General features: G+C 37.4%; 1 long non-coding RNA gene across 1 annotated transcript in view; it reads left to right on the forward strand.

Annotated features, from left to right (window-relative positions):
* The window catches only part of LOC122070990, a 3,627-nt gene extending 2,696 nt beyond the window's left edge, over nt 1-931 (forward strand). The window contains exon 2 of the long non-coding RNA XR_006138027.1: nt 448-931. This is a non-coding gene — a long non-coding RNA (uncharacterized LOC122070990). The remainder of the gene's footprint in view (nt 1-447) is intronic.
* The last annotated feature ends 4,070 nt before the right edge of the window (nt 932-5,001 follow it).

Below are 5,001 nucleotides of genomic sequence, written 5' to 3' on the forward strand. Positions count from 1 at the left end.
AAAAAAAAAAAAAAAGTTATTCCATTTGTGATTATTTAGAGGTTTGAATGTTTTACTAGTTTAGGTTCTTCTCCATAAAGAAATCAAGAATGTCTTAGGACACTGAACTCACTGTTGTTAGAGAATAAAAAATTGAACGTCAATGAAAAAATAATTACAATTCTTGAGTGACTCAAGTTGAAGATCAATTTATTATTGGATACAAAAACAGAACACCAGCTAAATCTCTCTAAGACATACTTTCTCCATAAACCCAATATTGTCAGATTTTTCAACTAGTCAGCTTTGAATAGAGTTGAGTGGCTAAACATGATCCATTTGGCCAGCCCCATTTAGTTGGGATAAGGCTTAATTGAGTTGTGTTGAGAATTTTAAAGCAAGTCAATCGTATTTAGGTTTTAATCCACAGCTCCTATTTTATGTCCTTTCATGAATGCTTTGTTACAGGTGACTTTAGGATGTGTTGAACTGGTGGAAGGCTGCTTCTTGGTGGGGTTTGAGAGTACTTCTTGCAAGTGACATGGAACCAGTACAGAAATATGATTTGACTACTCTCAAGTCGCTATCAGCTGAGGTCCTCGTGGAGTATCAAATGAAGTAGCCGCCCTTCACACTGTTGTGCGATTGCATTGGGGGCACTTCCCCACTATAATAATGAAGGAAGAATTACTGTTGATTGGAGGTGTTTCTGGCACAACCAAGTTGGCAAATTCCAGTTCAGGATCCAAAAGAAATCCATCATCATAAGATGTGTCATGTGATGAGGGATCTTACCCAGCTGGTGAAAATTCTTTTGTCATAGCCTCATAGGAAACTGTCACAACCCAATTTTGAGATCCTTGTGACAGGCGAGTTAGTCTTGCATTTTGATTGTCCAGTTTATACAAATATTATAATTGATAAGTGTTTCTGGGGACTTTGTCTGGATTTAGCTTCTGAGTTTCATCATTTGTGATTATTAAGAGGCTGGAATTTTTTACTGGTTTAGGTTCTTCTTGAGAAAGAAATCAAGAATGTCTCAAGACACTGAACTCACTGTTGTTGGAGAATAAAAAATTGAACTTTCTGTATCCAAAACAGAGCACCAGTCAAGTCTCTCTGGGATGTTCTTTCACTCCTCCCCTCCCCTCCCCTCGCCCCTCCAAAAATAAGAAGTTTTCTCACTTCAACAACCAGAAAGATCTGTATGATATTGTGTTGAATCATATTGCTAAAAGGGAAAGGGGGAGGGGGAGGGGGAGGGGGAGAAATAATTCCTGAGAAGCCCAAAGTTTTTATCCTGTATTCAGCATGTCTGCCTGAGGATACCATAAGCATCATTTATCCAGAGAATTCAGATAACCACATAGAACTTTCAGTTATAATACTGTAACTCTCTGTGCAAAATTCAGGGGATGAAGATACTTTACTGCCCTTACCCATTAAAACTGGGAAAACATGTATCTTGTACAGAAACAAGTTGGTGTCATCCCCCTACAAGGTTACAAGTCTTGAAAAAACTACTGAAATATCTAACAAAAATATTTACATCTGAACTCAAAGAGGAAGCCTGAAACAAAGAAGTAGAAGAAGCAGAGAGAAGAAAAGAAGAAAAAGAAAAAGAAGACTCCTATATTCCTACTCTTCTTTGTAATCTGTATAGACATCCATATACTAAATCAGATCCCAGTAGGAACTTCTACGAATCGCCAATAGAGATTGGTTGACGCACTTGTCCCAAAGGAGAGCGCGAAAGCTGCCTCGTGATCTCCCTAAGTACAGGCCTTATCTCAATCTGGGGAGGTGATGAATCCTTAATCTTTTCATACTCTTGCTTGATCTTTCTCACTTGGCTGTGAATTGGAATACCCAGATGATCACTTCTCTGTTTCTCCAATTCTCCGCTGTAGCTATAGTTGTAGCTGTTGTTGGTATTGGTGCTCTTCATCTGCTCCATCTCTAAACCAAAACGCTTCAAACTGAAACTGAGAAAATAAATCCTCAGTTCTTCAATCACAAAGGATTTGGAATGAAATTCCCAAGAGGTTGTTACGAGTATTTATAGATGGAGGTTGGAGGGGAAGGAACGTTTTGTTCGTGAGCACAAGGAGAAAGAAAGATCATAGGAAATATCTTTTCCTTTCCTCCTATGGAGACGTATCTGACCATTTGAAATTAAGAAAGTTCAAGATTTCCTAAATTACCTTTTCTAGTTTTCCAAATATACGAGATTTAGATACAGGGGACTCCCTAAATTACCTTTTCTAATTTAGGGGACGGTATCGGAACTATCTTACACCTGATTTTTATTAAAGGTACTATTCTTTTCCTATTTTACCTCTGATTCGGATCGGTATCAGGTCATGGATCGGTCTCAGACTCTCAGTTGATACGATTCGATATGACTGATCCCAACCGATATTTGAAACTATGACAGGGAGTGATATTGCTTCAGTCTAACTCCGTGAGGGTAATTTCGGTACAAAAAGAACATCAACCGCGTAATCCTTTCCGAAGAAAACGAATATCCGTTCCTTGACTTGTGTGTTTGTATTCTGCCATACTACCGAAAATGCCCCCTTCTAGGACAATTATTACATTCCCAGCGGTTCTTTCTAGTATGATGAATTTACGTAAATAGCCCTTGTCTTTCCCCTTATCACCCACTGGTTTTTTTATATATAGGAAAATTGTCAATTATAGGCCATTGTTTGTCACTATGTTCCGTCTTTAAATTCCAAGTGGATGGTTCCTTGACGAGAATAAGGGCATTTTTGGTCATTTCGTTGGTTTCCTTATTCTAAGCACGTGAGGTTAATTTTCAGAGGGCTAGTTTCGTAATTTCTCGTTGGTCGAAGGGGGCATTACGTGGATGGGAGTTGATTTTGGTTGGGTTGACGTGTGAACATACGTGGTTAGGTTAACGGTTGTTTGTTGGGCGGCAACCGTCAAGCGTAAGCGTGAAGCAGCAAAATACTGTGCCACGTTGTACGCTATCCTCCATATGTTGAAGCAACCTAAGCAGTCTTGAGTCTTGAGCTTGATCTATTCCGTTTACTCTCTCCACTATCATTGACGGATATCAGACTAAATTAATCTTAATTTGAAATTGGGAATTTCTTGATTTGTCCACACTATATGGACTCTAAAGGCAAGAATACTAAAAAATTGAAAGGAGGAATATGAGCATTGCTTCAAAAATGGGACTCAGGTCGGATGAATCGATTGATTCAAATTACAATTGATCATGATCAATTTCAATTCTTGAGTTAGATTATTGGGTGTTTGGGTGATTCTAAAGTTTCTAAGATTGATTCTGATTCCAATTCTTGAAACTAAGATCCATTGAATATAGGGTTTTCTCACTGGATCGTTAGATTGTCAAATATGAAAGGCGAATTTAGGGTTTTTAAGATTGATTCTGACTGGCCGCTTTGATCCGATTCCAATTAATGATTCCGATATGATGGTTCATAAGTGGGGCAATCATGCAAATGGTTACAGTGGATTGTTATCCAATCATTTTTTTTTTTTCTTTTATCAACTTGAGACCTATCCAATCACCTATTATGCTTTGCGTGTATATCATTCTTAATGATCCTCAATAATAACAGGATAGGGCCAATTGTAATTGTACGTGTAGATGGTGGAGGTGACTACGTTGCTTGTAAGACTCGTAACAATTGTCATGGTCATATTGTCTAGAACAAGAAATTGGTGGGGTCAGGGGCTTAGGGTACAAGAGTCAAAGGTTGATTTGAGGCACGTGGGCGTCGAGTCCATTATGAATCGTGTATGGGCTTTGAAGCAAGGATTAATTATTGTAAATTTTTTATTAGTGTTGGCTTTAATTGAGTAAGAAGGGTTTAGTTTTGACTGTTAGTAATGGAAGGGTTTCTACTTTCTAGAGTCTACTTTCGAGAGTCTAGATAGTAGAAGCACTCAAAGTGGTCAGGAGTGACGTTAGGAGGAATAGAAAGTTGATTCGGTCAGCCCCAACCTTTGCTTACCTCACGTAATGTAAGCGTGATATAGGTAGGTCATTGAGCTTATGGATAGGGACAATAATAAGCCAAAGATTATATTAAATTGCCCATTATCTATGATTAACACATAGAAGAAGAGATTTAATCTCATGAAATATTTTTTTTTTTAGAAGAAGTTTCAGTGGATATAAACTCCTATATAAGGGACTTACGGTATTGTGAGACAGAAAGAGAGACATGGATCGAGTACATAATAGTGGAATGTTTATCATTTATTTTATAATTTTTTGTCACAAAGTGGTGAACTAAGATATTGTGATCTTCTAATTGTTCTTTATTTTATTTTTAAAATTTATTTAACGTAATGAATATATAAAATAAAATGAAATGTTTTTTTATCCAAGTTGAACATGACTTGACGTTATATTATGTGAAATAATAAGATTTACCCTTTCTTTGAAATGCGTTGAGATGCAGCAGTTGACTGGACATCTAGGGGTAAAACATTGTTTCGGTGCGGACAGTAAGAGTGGTACCAAATGAAGGCAAACTCTAAATACTAGATATAACCCCTTAAAAAAGGGATCAAGGTCGGCCAGTGTAACGATAGGGGATCAGTTTTGTCGAGAGGGAAACAACTCAGATCACCAATTAAGGCCCCCAAATGACCGCTCGATAATAAAAGAGGTAGGGGTGCAGAAACAGTCGGAAGGTTTGCTTAGGAATAGCTACCCTTGAAAGAGTGCGTAATAACTCACTCATTGAGCGCTCTTGCACCGAAGATGAAGGAGGTTAAGTGATCTATTTAAGCTATATTATCCTAAAAATGGGCATAAAAATAGGGTTATAATTTTTTTTTTCACCAATTTTGATTACACGATTCTTAAAAATAATAAATTTTAATAAAGAAAGAAAAAAAAAAAACCCACATCAATAAGAGGGTGAAGGACATTCAGCAAAAACGAAAAGGGGGTGAAGGACAAATTCATTTAGGAGAAAGCCCACATCTCATCCGAGGAAAGAAAATATTAATGAA

The sequence above is a fragment of the Macadamia integrifolia genome, unplaced genomic scaffold (assembly GCF_013358625.1).
Source record: "Macadamia integrifolia cultivar HAES 741 unplaced genomic scaffold, SCU_Mint_v3 scaffold_170A, whole genome shotgun sequence".
NCBI classification, from domain to species: Eukaryota; Viridiplantae; Streptophyta; class Magnoliopsida; order Proteales; family Proteaceae; genus Macadamia; species Macadamia integrifolia.